Here is a 13,916-nt window from a genome sequence, read left to right as displayed (position 1 = left end):
TAGGTGAGGCCGGCCGGCCCCACCCTGCAGCGTCTCGCGTCCCGGCTTCGCGTGGAAGACAAGCACACCGACCTTACCTGCTTACAACTGATGCTACGGGGATTAACTGCCAGAACCGACCTTGGAAGGGCTACAAATAGAAGCACCATCCATCACTTCAAATACACACCATTGGAGATCTTTTCTCTTCACTTGTACTTTCTAGAGTAGGTTAGTAGCTTGGGAGTTAGAGTCGAGTCGAGCTTGCTCGGGATTCCAGAGTCGTCGGAAGTCTGGTATAGCTCTTGTATCTTTCTTTTGACATTATTAATATAAGCTATCTTCTTTATTTTTCCGAGTCAGCTTTACTTTCCGCTGTCTTTTATTTACTCAAGTCTGAGTGTTCAGCTTGAGCGCGGAAGTTATCCTTTAGCTTAGACTAAGTTATCTTTCTTAGTGATCGGAATCTTATCTTACGGGTTTTTTTGCCCGGACTAGAGTATCTCAAGTTAGTGCTCTAGGTTGAGGGGGGTTTCTCTCGAAGGCCTCGAGAGAAATCCTAACACTGAGTACAGACGTGGTGTCTGACCTTAGTGTTAGCTAGAAAGTGTGTTCCACCCCACGGAACCGTTGTGGTAGTCGGTAGGTGGTGACAGCCCTATCGTCCTTTGTAGTCCACCATGTTCGGGTGTTTTCATAGCAGTAGTGCAGGTTGCCGTTGGACTCCCCTCTCATCCCTTTCTGAAGTCCTTCCTCTTCTAGCCACCGAAGTAAGCTCTGCTTTCCCGAGAACTAGTTAGGTATTTAGTCTGATCTAGAGAGGCTAGCTCGATAGTTCAGAAGTGTATCGGGAGTCTTATCTCACTCGTTGTCCTCCCAGCTGCTACCTCTATAAGGAGTTGAACCTCCGTGTGTCACTCGGTCATTGCCTGGCCATTTATATCACTTACCTATCTGGCTTACCCCCATCTAGTTAGTCGGACGATTAAGCTAGTACGGTTATCACTCGATTTACGATACTCTTTACCATAGTGCTTCCCTGAGGAAAAATACGATACCCTGGAATACTCCAAGGTGAAATGCTACAGCGGTGATTCTGTGCGCTTGTAGAATATCTATTTTATCAGGCATAAGAAACGCCAACAAGCATTTCTGGCGCAGTTGCCGGAGAAGTAATTGGCTAAAGATATCGTAGATAGTTTGATAAACTCTACTAGTTTGTCACCGCTAACCCTAGCGGGCTTACCATTGCTCTCTCTATCTTTTGATCGATGCAGAGCAGTGCATGACCAGTTTCGACCTACCAAGTAACTACAACCCAAATCCAGAAAGAATTGGGAGAATCGTGAGACGTCGCGTCGTCCCACCTCAGAAGAGACTCACTTGGCCCGTCAGTTTATCTTCCACTTTAGCATCTTCATCTATGGCTCAAAAGACTCTCTGTCAGTTTTCTGCCCCGTCCAGTAGCCACATTCCTATTGGATTGAACGTCAACCAAGCCGGAAATGACGGCTTTGAGCTGAAGACCGGACTCGTGAACATGGTCCGAGCAAGTCCGTTTTGCGGAAAAGCATCCGAGGATGCCAATGCCCATCTCCAGAACTTCCTGGAGGTGAGTAACACCATCAACCCTAGAGGAACTACACTGGATGATGTCCGTCTTCGTCTGTTCCCGTTCTCACTGCTCGAGAAGGCCAAGACTGGTTCTATTCCAACAAGGAAGCTTTCACGACATGGGAAGCTTGTTCAAATGCATTCCTAGCAAAATACTTTCCAGTGGGCAAGACCAATGCCCTCCGGAACAGGATTACCGAAATTCAGCAATTACCGGATGAGAGCATCCCGGAAGTCTGGGAGCGTCTCCAGGAGTACATTCAAGCATGCCCACACCACGGCATAGAAGAGTGGCTGATCATTCAGAAGTTCTTCCATGGCCTGAATCAGCAAGCCCAGGACCACGTCGATGCAGCAGCGGGTGGTTCCTTCCTTTCTCTCGATGTTGCGGGAGCAAAGGCACCGATTGACAAGATAGCTTCCAACCAAAGTTGGAAAGAAGAAAGGCAGCCAGCCTGTCCCAGGGGCATGCATCAGATCGACACGGTCGATATGTTAGCTGCCAAATTGGAACTTCTGATGAAGAAGCTGGAATCTCCGCACCAGGAGGTTAATCAGGTTTCGGAGTCTCATATGACATATGAAACATGTGGCGAGACTGGGCACTCGGGCACCTCGTGCCCATTAACTCAAGAGGACGTGAACTTCGTTGGGAGTAACAACAATCCCAACCTAGGATTTCGTCCTCAGCAGGGTTGGAACTCCAAGCCCAACCTCCCATTTGGTCAACAGCAAGGTATGAACTTCAATAACAGTTTTCAGCCCACATTAAAAGACCTAGTGTACAGCCAAAAGCAAATCAATGATAATATTAGTAAGCAATTCCTTGCCAATGATAAGATTTTGGAATCTATGGTTGCACAACTAGAGGGATTTAATTATGTTATTAAGAATCAACTGAGCTTTAATAAGATGATAGAAACTCAAGTAGCTCAGCTTACATCCTCTTGTCCTAACGTTAACACGGGGAAACTACCCGGAAAACCGGAAGTACCCCCGAAGGAAAATGTTAGTGCAGTGACCACACGTGGTGGTAAGACTACACAAGAGCCACCTTTTCCACAGGATGCAGGAAAGCAGCGGAAGACCGTAACCGCTAGCCATACCGAAGTTGAAGACGAAGTGCAGGAGGAGGCCGTCGAATCCAACACTTCTGCTACCCAGGAAGACCCTGTGGAATCCCCTAGAACTTCACGGGACTATCACGACACAACTGCCTTACCATTTCCGGAGCAGATAAGGAAGCTAGTGGCCGACGAACAATTCAGCAAATTCATTGAGGTAATAAAGAAGCTATATGTGAATATACCACTTTTTGACGCTATGCAGGTACCCACGTATGCCAAGTATATCAAGGATATTCTTGGAAACAAGCAGACGCTGCCCACCACTGAGTTCATGCAATTAACCGAAGAGTGTAGCGCAGCTATACTCGATCCTCTCCTGGTGAAGAAGAAAGACCCAGGCTACCCCACCATCACCTGCTCGATCAGGGCTCAGCACTTTTCGAACGCCCTCTGCGACTTGGGAGCAAGCGTCAGTGTCATGCCAAAGGTAGTTTATGACAAACTTAACCATCATGCACTTGCCCCTACTGGCATGTGTTTGCAGCTAGCAGACCAAACGGTCCGCTATCCCGCGGGAATAGCAGAGAACATTCCGGTGAAAATCCAGAATTTCTTCATTCCCGTTGACTTCGTCGTACTCGACATGGAAGTCGACACCAAGACGCCGCTCATTCTGGGTAGGCCGTTCTTGAGCACAGCAAACGCTCATATTGATGTCGGGGCTGGAGAGATTCAGCTCAACATTAATGGTCAGAAGGAGAAGTTCTCCTTCAAACTGAAGGTCGAACATTGCTCACAAGTCAAGGAGGTCCAACGGAAGAAGAAACCCGAGAAAGAGGCAAAGAAACCGTCGCTTCCAAACATTCAAGCCCTCATTGAGTTCGTGGAAAGTCTGCGGATTCAGGAGGAGTTACGAATTCAAGAGGAAGCGAAGCATATCAAGCTTCACAATCAGAGGAATGCCAAGCGACAAATCCAGCATAAGAAATTTCTAGAATTGCAGAAAACGATGGTCGAAACACCACCCACACCTAAGAAAGTGTGGCAGAAGAAAGTGTCATCACCACAGGCTCCATCCGGCGACAACAACCAAACCAAAGGAATGGAGAGTCCGGCTCCGGATTCAAAACCCGAGCCCTCGCCATGAGGTACGTGGCACGTATCCATCATCGCATTGCATAAAGGATAGTTTAATTTTTCCTTGTATAAATTTCTTTTCACCTTGCATAAACATGTTTGAATTTTAACTAATGCATGTTTAAAATTTGAAAGTTTGCATCCATAGAACTTCACAAAAAAAGATTCGAAAATTTTTGGCCGAGTTGTAGGGCGGCCGACCCCACCTTGTCTTCTCTGGCAGGGAGCAGCAGGGAGTGGGTGCTTTGATTAACCACGAAGCAAAGGGACAAAGGGATGAGCACTGAACGTGCTGGAGGCAGGCCGCGCGGCCCCGTGCAGGCCGGCCGGCCTCTCCCCTCCGCTCGCGTCCCATCACCACTGATGGGAATCACCATACCTGCATGCCTAAGGACTAGAGCCTCGACGTGGATCGCTCGGCGCCGCTCAAGGGGCCGACTGGCCTGCCCCAGGCCGGCCGGCATGGCCTTTGCACTCGGCTATAAAAGCCAGCGAGAGTGACCCTCCTCGGTGCACCAGAAGCTCAAATTCACATGCCTCAGCCCGAGCTCCTTAATCTCCTCTCTTTCTTGAGTTTCTTTGCCTAATTGAGCTCTTTCGAGTTGATTAAGTAAAGGACTCAAGTGCTAGCTCGCCCCAAAATAAAATTTGAGTAGTAATTAGTGAAGTTCATAAGCCAGAAAACACAAAAATATTTCCTCTCCAAATAAAATCATGGCACGCTGAACGTTTGTGGTGGTTTAATGCCCCGCAAGAACAACTAACGACTAATGCTAACCCTCTTCTTAACCCCTTGTTTCCTTCAGGTATTGTTCGTACTAATCTTTTGCAGGCACCATGCTGAATCGAGCCAAGGAGAGAAGATCAAGAAGCTCGCGAGGTTCGTCTTCTTCTCGGGATAGCATGTCGGTCGACTCCGGTCACCGCTCCCACGCATCCCGGGAAGAAGAAGAAATTCCTGCAGTCCCACGAAGCTGCTTCCATATCAGGATCCTGACGATGGTTGAACAAATCATCTTCAAGAACGACTACGAGCGGCAAGCACTCGAGCTGCTAAAGAGGCAAACAAATGCCCATGCCAAGAGGTTCGAAACCCGCTTCCTCATCACGACGGGACTCTTGCAAGACATGAACCAAGCTTTCACTGCCGTCGGATGTGAGAACTTCGCCGACATCATCGAGCCAGGTTCGCATCTCCTGACCATGGATTTTCTTATGTCTCTTACCGTTGAAGAAACCAGCACTGAAACTAAAGTTTACTTCTGTTTCTTTAGCGAACAATTCGAAATGACTCTCCAACAATTTAATGTTGCTTTGGGCTTTAATAAAAGATGCATCCTAGACCCCAACTCACTTGTTGAGCGCTATCAATATGACCATAGCTCTTGGTGGAGTGAAATTTCTAATGAACCCGTGAGTAGCAAGAACAGCATAGTTTCAATTCATAATCCTACTCTTAGGTTTCTCGCCAAGTGGCTCGCCATGGTTGTGCACTCTCGCACAGACCTTCACCTCTGGAGCATGCTTGCTCATTGGCAAAAGATGATTACGGGTAAAAGCCCCATCGGCATAACCCCACTGGTCACTCATGTGGCAAGGTATGTCAAAGCGATGGATGGCACCGAAGTTACCTTCTTGCCCGAGATGGAGGCGTACAGATACAAGGTTGGTCTTGAGCACTTTGTGCAAGGCCACATGATGCGAGATGGGCCAGGAAATGCTCTCTTTATGTGTTACCCTGGGTATGATAGGGAGATCGAGCTTCCATGCCCGAGACTCTCTCTACTGTAACACCCCTATGTTAATTGAGGTGCTAATCACGTGTTTAACTCGCTAATTATGGACCTAAGCAATGTCATTAGCGTTAATCGAGTTCGCGTGTTAAACATCGGTTTAGCCGTGTTCGACCACGTTTTTCTCCTTGATCCAAGCTTCAAATCAACTTTCGCCCAAAAGTAAAGTTGTAGATCTTCTCTTCCTCTACAACATTTATTTTGGCCAAATTTCAAGTTCCTATATGAAATTTTGAGTTTGATCCAGTCAAATCAAGTCAAAATCGGTCAAACGGGTTCACTGTTCTCCCCTGTGGCGTCACTGTGCTCGCCCGATGCCCATACTGGCGCCTGGATGCCGGCGAGCCCCTCCACGCATCGGCCATCGGTGAAAATGTCAATTTTGCCCCTGCAAAACTTTTAGTTTGTGTTTAGGCTAGTTTATTTTGTATCTGTTGTTCTGTTTGTCTAAAAATCCTGAAATTTTTGTGGTAGACTACTTTTTGCATGTGTAGTCCACTGAAAAATTCTCAGGTGCTTAGCCTATGTGCATGTTTGTGGATCTATTATTGTTTGATTTCCATCCTAGGGCCAAAATAAATACTTTTCTATATCAATTAATGTTGATAATTATTTATGCACTCCTTGTCAGTAGCTTGTCATGCTGGTAAATTTTGAGCGGCTAGATTAGGTCTACGAGCTATGTTTTTGCCTCTATTTTGTTCCTAGCTGTGGCGTTCTTTTTTTTTTGTGGCTGCTAAATAAACTATTTTTTCGGCAGCGTATCTTTTTAATAATTGCTTGGTCTTTTTAATTCTTCTGTTCTTGCATTAGGGTCAGATTATGGTACTCTTGGGAATGACTGGTCCTAATTTCTTGATAGCTAATTAGGGTCTCCAATTAGTTTGCATTGCATTGCATCATGAACACTTGTATCATTTCATGAACCGTTTTAATTGTTGCATGGCATCTTTCCTTACGTGTAGACGTCACGAGTGAAGCCGTCTACGAGTTGGTCGCTGAGCCGATCTAGGAGCCGCAAGCAGGGGAACTGCAAGCCGAAGCAGTTGTCGAGCCAGCTCCAGAGGAAGGCACTAACCCCGCTGACCTGCAAGGCAAGCCCCGGAGCATAACCCTAATTTCAGTATTCGATGTTTATTATATAAGTATTTGTGCATTTATGTTATAGGAGTTGTATGGAACCCTAGTATGCATATTCGCCCTAGGTACCTGAGGGTCTATACTAGTATACATGTGTCGTTAGAAATGCTCTGCTAAGTAGGATCTCGGTAGAAGTCGAGTGATTCCTGTCACTCGCAAGATTTGAGATCTTGTTTCTTATGGCAAGTGGCTTGGAAATGAATCAATGAGGAAAGAGAAATGGAGACCGGGCGGAGATGAGTTGATTCTGGATATGAATTGGATGGAAAGAAAACCTCCGCCTGTGTCGATTGAGGACCGTACCATTGCTGGCCCTGTTGATCGAGGATTGAACAGTATTAACCACATGCCAGAAGTAGGAGGTAGTCGAAACCGGTAAGCTGTGTACCGCTTTACAACGATAGTTTGAATTCCGACCTACTACGCTGGGTGTGGAAGTTGGCGGGTGTTGGATAGGATGCCGCTTTCGGGTTCTGTGGGAGTTCACCGTGAGGGGCCCATCACCTGGATTTTAGCAGGCGTGGTTCAGATGTCGTGGTAATGATGGGAACACTTGACGCGCGTGTCCCGACGGGGCTTACATGTGTCGTGTTGGTTAGGTCCACCTTGCAAGGTTAAATCAAATCGATTAGCCGTGTCTCGCGGATATGAGAGCCTTGATCACTGCGTCACATCGTAGTAAAGGATGTAAATGAGAATGGAATGAAAATGTTCTTTGGTGTTTTACTAGAGGTTTAATTGATCTACCATGTGTGCTCTAGATGCTATGGCAAACCTAGTTGGTACTCCAATACTAAACTTGAGCTAAAATATTGAAAGTAAAAATTTACTACTAGTAGCTTTTCAGCAAAACCAACTCCAGAGCCAAAAAGTTTTTCATGTCTAGATATTGGGCTAAGTATACCCATAGTCGGGTAAGTCTTGCTGAGTATTAGTATACTCAGGGTTATTGTTGTAACCCTTCTGAGCAGGTTGTGTTCCCGCTGACTTCGAGGAGGTCTGTGCGTCCTGGTTTGGACAACCACTTCTTCCGGGTTGGACCGTCGAGTGGGTCCCGTCTTCCCCGTGAAGATTGGGCAGGTTGGCCTCACATCGGTGGGCAGGATGTGGATCTCACCCTGTATCGTCGTTCGTAGTTACCGTTTTGTACTTCAACTCCATTTTAAACTTCTGTTGTGTGTTTGAACTCTGTCGTTTGTATTAAAAACTTTTATATAAGAGCAGTGTTGTAAATTAATTTGAGAATCTTTGTATGCTTGTATCACCTGTGCTCGTCTTCGTGCGAGTCTTCTAGTGCAATTGTGATCCTAGAGTACAGTAGTTTAATCGGGAATTACCCGACGGACTGCCGGATTACACCATTTTAAGTGCGTGGAAATTTGATTATTTAGTAAGATGATAGTTAGCGCACTTAAACCGGTTTAATTTGGGCGGATCTGCTACATCTACTCGGTGAAAAGTCTAACATTGCAGATGGAGAAAAGAGAACCCGCACGACGGAGTGTTGCAGGTCCACAGACGAGGAGCAGGACCCGGCGTGAGCAGGCCGGAGCAGGTCCATCACGATGGACACCCCCGGTTCATGCATCAGCACAACCGGGGCCGTCCATGCAGAACATGAGCTTCGAGGAGGCGTACGGGCATTACAACTATGACTCGTATTAGGCCGGCAGCAGCGTATTCGCCGGTGGACAAGGACCGTACTACCCCGCAGGTATGCATTCGTCTTATGGTCCACAGGTGGGTCCCTCATCGTCAGCACGGTTTAACTATGAGGACCCGATTCTTTGGAGCATCACGGACCTTTCGAACCGCATCAGCACCCTTGGTACACAGCAGCAGCAGATGCAGGACACGATGGCACACAACACCCAGCTCACTCAGGAGAGCTGGGGGTTGGCCTCTGCTTTGCAGTACGACGTCTCGAACGTCTTCATCCACCTTGGGCTGGACTATCAGCAGTCCCAGCCATACCAGCCACCCGAATAGGAGAACAACGATGAGGAGGAGGAGAACAACGACGACAACGAGGAGGACAAGGATGATGATGAGAAGGACCCTGACGAGGGAGAGCAGGACTCCGATGAGAAGGACTGAGCTTCATCGAAGCTTGGGGGGGTCACACTGCCAGGTAAGTCTGTCTGTTTTTTTACCGATCGCCTACCTTCGGATGCCCTAAGGTAGGAGATTGTAGGAGCAAATCGCCGAATCTGGAACTTGAAGGTAAATGCAAGGACACAAGACACAAATTTAGACAGGTTCGGGCCGCCGGAATAGCATAATACCCTACGTCCTGTATGGTGGTTTCGTATATTGCGCCCTGCGTTGGGGTGTTGTGCTCTGTTGAGCAATCTAGCTATCTGTTGGTTCATACCGATTTAGTTACCCCGCCCTCCTTTATATAGTCCAGGAGGTGGCCCTCCTTTATATTGTCCAGGAGGTGGAATTCTAGTCGGTTTAGAAGATAGGAGTTCTTGGAGGATTACAAATTAGAGTCCTAGGAGGATTACAGAGGAGTTCTAGTTGGAGTCCAGTTTCTTCCTTTCTTATGGATATCCGGAATCTTTCTCATATCTATGCGGTGTGCACAGTCCCATGCGCCCGGGTCTAACAAGCTCCCGAGCTCTTCGTAGCCGAGTACTGTAGGCGTCGAGTACTTCTGAAGTCCTCCGAGTGCTCTGTCGAGTGCTTTGAGTGATCTTTCGAGAACTTCCGACTGCATCGAGGCTGTGAGGTGCTCAAAGCCCGAAAGTCTTCTTTTATATGGTGCGCGATGAACTCGCGTTTCATATGGAGTAGCCCCCGAGCCTTAGGTTGAATCGTAGAATCAGGCCGAGGGTCAAATCAGTCTTCAATCTTCTGGTCTTTATCTTCCAAAAATTTGAAAAATTTGCGTCGATGACACGTGTCCCGCAGCCCCCGAGCCTTGAATCCAAATTCCAAGATTTGGAATAAAAGATCCAAAAGTCGTGGCACGCAGTGTAGAATTTTTCTTACCTCCGGTCTTCACATGAGTCAGCATCGAGTAGTTTTGCGGCGTCCAGCCCCCGAGCCTGAGAGCAGGACGTGCAACCAGCACGCTCCAGGTCCGATCTCCTGTGAAACAAACATAAAAATATGTTGTAAAATGATATACATGATATCAAGTCGAGTAAATCCCAGCATTGTAAAATGCTTTTAAAAGAACAGGAGAAAACCCCAGCATTAAAGAATGCATATTATTGTTTTTTCCCGTGTCTTGCTCTAATTAGGCCATGTAATTTCCCCGAACAGTTAGCCTATTACGTGTAAGCACCTGATCCTTGATAGCCGTAGCCCATAGCGCAGGGAACATGGCCGCATGCACGCGTAGAAACATATGCGTACAGAAGATTCGAGGTTGGCGTATGCTCCTCGAGTACTTTAGCAACCGTCGAGAGGAGACAACGAAAAAAAGAAGAAGTCGACAAAGCGACAAATAAGATGCGCTGCGCGCATAATGCACTCGATGAGAGTGCGGGTTGCGGACAAAAAAGTCGGCAAAAGTGTGGGTTGCGCACAAAAAAGAGGTCGGCAAGAGTGCGGGTTGCGCACAAAGCAGTCGATAACGGTGTAGCCCCCGAGCGTAGGTTCGGTCAAGAGGCGTACACCCAAAAAAAACAGTCGATCTTGTGAAAAACAAATCGAAAAAAGTATAAGTGACTTAGCTTGATTGAAACCGACTAGTCGGAGTTGGTTCCGACTAGTTATCGACGGTGCGAGGTCCACTCTCGACTAGTTTTCTAGTTGAGAAAAGCACTTGAAGTAGTTGATGATGGGTTGAAGTAGTCGATGATGGGTCGAAGTAGTCGATGGCGAGTCGTCGAGTGCCCTCGCGGCACAAGCTGGAGTGGAGCCAGGTAGCCGAAGCAGTCGACAGCGGAGCGTCGAAGTTGCAGCGCGAGCCGAAGTCAGGAGCTAGACGAATAAGCTCCAATCCGTGCATGCATTCCCAAAAAACACTCGTGTTAGCCAATAGAAATAATTAGGAATGTGTATTATCCTAATCATGTGAAGGAAGAAATTAAAATAAAAAAGGAAAGGAGAAACTTCCCATGCATGTAGGCTTCGGTCTATGTGCAATAGCAGCACCTCTCTCTGATTAGCCTTGACGTAGTGAGCCAATGGCAAAGTTGATGCTCTGTAGTTGAGCATGCTGGTGCACAGGATCCGGACCTCCAATTGGTAACCTTCTCATGTGCATGTAGCGATTTTTGAATTTGCTACTGCATGATGCTGTAGCTTTCCGTGTTGATGCACAACTCCCAATCGGAACAGGTTGGGACTCGTGGACAGCCTCCAATCCAGGCCGTGTTTAGTTGCATAATTCAAAATTAAAAAAAAATTTCGGCACTTGCATGGAGATTTAAATCTAGACGAAATAAAAAACGCATTGCACAGTTTGTCTGTAAATCGCGAGACGAATCTAATGAACCTAATTAGGCCGTAATTAGGCGACAAATTGATACAGTAATGCTACAGTAAACAACCTCTGATGACGGATTAATTAGACTCATTAGATTCGTCTCGCGATTTACAGACGAGTCATGTAATTAATTTTATGATTAGTCTATGTTTAATACTTCAAATATAGAAAAATTTCCTTTCAAAAATTTTACACACTGCAACTAAACAAGGGGCCAATCCTGATGAGGACTCCTCTACCGAGTTGTTGCATGTCAGAACCCACCAGATCTTCAGCCAGTAGCAAATAAATCATCCTCTGCTTCGGTCTTGATCCAGATACCGCATGCAACTCGGTCTCGGCCTTGATGCTTGGTCACGCTTGGTTGTGGCTTCTCTGTTTCCTATTCGATGAAGGACATGTTTGTTGGCTCTGGACTCATATTCGACGAGAACAGATGCTTATGTGCCTCGATCTTGATGCTGAAGCCGAACTGAGGATGAACCACTGCTTTGATTGGTTGACATAAACACTGTCAACTGGCCGAGTAGATTGATTTCGATGACAAGGTCCTCCAAACTCTCCCAATGATTGTGAGAGCAGATCGCCGAATCTGAAACTTAAAGGTAAACTCAAGGACACAAGACACAAATTTAGACAGGTTCGGGCCACCGGAATAGCATAATACCCTACGTCCTGTGTGGTGGTTTGGTATATTGCGCCCTGCGTCGGGGTGTTGTGCTTTGTTGAGCAATCTAGCTATCTGTTGGTTCATACCGATTTAGGTACCCTGCCCACTTTTATATAGTCCAGGAGATGGAATTCTAGTCGGTTCACAAGGTAGGAGTTCTAGGAGGATTACAAAGTAGAGTCCTATAATGATTACAGAGGAGTTCTAGTTAGAGTCCGGTTTCTTCCTTTCTTGTGGATATCCGGAATCTTCCTCATATCTATGTGGTGTGCACAGTCCCATGGGCCCGGGTCTAACAAAGTCATCGCAGCCGTTCTTCTTATTCAGTAGCCATGCCAAAAAAATAATATAATAATAATAGTAGTAATAAATAAATAATCTCATAACAAAAATCCCAAAAATATTTCCATGCTTTGAATAAAATTTATATGAGTGGAAATCCGTGTAAGCTCTTGCTTTGAAAATGATGAATAGTTGCTCTGTTTAAACCCTGTATGTGCCTCGTTTACAGATTTTTACTCTCCTAGTACCTGAACTGAAAGGATCTTGATCACACGATGCCGTTGCCTAGAGGGGGGTGAATAGGCTTTTCTTCAAAATTCAGCACTTAACCCCTGCTGATTCTGCCTGGACCGGTTAGACCGGTCTAAACATGCAGACAATCCACAGCAGGGATTAAATCCCCCCTCGAGTTTGAACCTATATGAAACTTAAAAGATATATTTTGCAGAGCATTTCTATCAATATAAATACGTCCCTACACACAAGTAGAGCACACCCAAGTAGATCGAGCGGAAGCACAATTCAAACTCAAAACTATAAATGCAAGGTATGTAAAACAAACCGAAATGAAGATGATGCAAAGGAGACACGGTGATTTGTTTTACCGAAGTTCGGATTCACCCCGTGCACCCACGTGTGAATCCTACTCTCCGTTGAGGAAGCTTGTAGTGACCCCAAGGTCAAACTATCTCCTCTCTCCACTATATGGCAATGCGCCCTCGTGGCACACGATCGCTGCTACAACAAACTTTCCGCTGCTCACCACAACCTTGGGAGCTAGCCGGCAACGCTAAGCTGTCTAGGAGCCGATGCTCCAAGAGTAACAAATGCTTCAATCGAGTTGGCCGACGCAACCTCAAGTGCTTAAAGCTCGAGATGTTTCTCTCTTGCTCAAATGGCTCTCTAGGAATGGATTCACTCAACCCAACTCAAAGATTCAACTTAAATCAAGCAAATCTCACAAAGAGAGGTTGGGGAGGACTCTCCAAGTGCTCACAAGGCTCTCACAAGTATTCTGAATGATATGGCATCAGGACCCCCGAAAGGGTGAGGGTGTGTGTGGTATAAATATCCCTCTCTCAAAAACTAGCCGTTGCTCTGTCAGGGTCAGACCGGTCGGTTCAAAAAAACTAGCCGTTGGACCCCGACCGGTCAGACCGGTCGCCTGGACCGGTCAGACCGGTCGCCTGGACCGGTCAGACCGGTCCCAGATGATTTTCTGCTCCCAAGTGTTTCTCTCTGGTTTTTCTCACATGGGAAAGCTATGAGCACTTTTGGTAATGTCAAACCACTGATGTTGCATCCCTCTTGATAGTACGGCATCATATACTCAAGTTCACATAAAATGACATGTACACACACTTGAGCTTTTATGTCTTGATCAAGCCGAACTTCTTCAATCAATATCTTGAGGTTGTCAACTTTTTTGATTCAGTGAGCATGCCTGCTTGAGCTAGTGACTTTGAATATTACTTTATATAAGAATGAAATCCATCTATGATTCACAAGTCACTTCCATTTTCTAAATAATGACACTTCTTCAACATAGAGCTCTCCATGACTCTAGGATCTCCGGTATTATGACCGGTATCGGTTTCCTTGCACCCCCCAAGCCGACGCTTGCATAGCCTCTTGAAGCATGCCTCTCCGTCCTCTCTACCTTCGTCCTAGCCGTCCATTTTGAACTTCTCATTGATTTGTGTCATGTATGAAATCTTCTTCATCAATATAAATTCACCATTTAATTTTATATGCAAACTTTCTAATTTGAGACAACATATGCACATCAA

The 13,916-nt window shown here is 46.3% G+C and overlaps 1 long non-coding RNA gene and 1 other non-coding gene across 2 annotated transcripts; one reads left to right on the top strand and one right to left on the bottom strand.

The window, feature by feature from the left end:
- Positions 1–1,770: 1,770 nt before the first annotated feature.
- Positions 1,771–1,877, bottom strand: LOC120668212. Its single transcript, XR_005672310.1, has one exon. It is a non-coding gene; the product is annotated as a small nucleolar RNA R71 (small nucleolar RNA).
- A 2,447-nt stretch (positions 1,878–4,324) lies between these two features.
- LOC120668115 lies at positions 4,325–7,582 on the top strand. Its single transcript, XR_005672241.1, has 2 exons — positions 4,325–4,983; positions 6,556–7,582. It is a non-coding gene; the product is annotated as an uncharacterized LOC120668115 (long non-coding RNA).
- The last annotated feature ends 6,334 nt before the right edge of the window (positions 7,583–13,916 follow it).

Source organism: Panicum virgatum, chromosome 3N, assembly GCF_016808335.1.
Source record: "Panicum virgatum strain AP13 chromosome 3N, P.virgatum_v5, whole genome shotgun sequence".
In the NCBI taxonomy this organism is placed as follows: Eukaryota; Viridiplantae; Streptophyta; class Magnoliopsida; order Poales; family Poaceae; genus Panicum; species Panicum virgatum.
The sequence above is the reverse complement of the archived record's forward strand: the minus strand, read 5'-3'. Positions and strand labels throughout refer to the sequence as shown.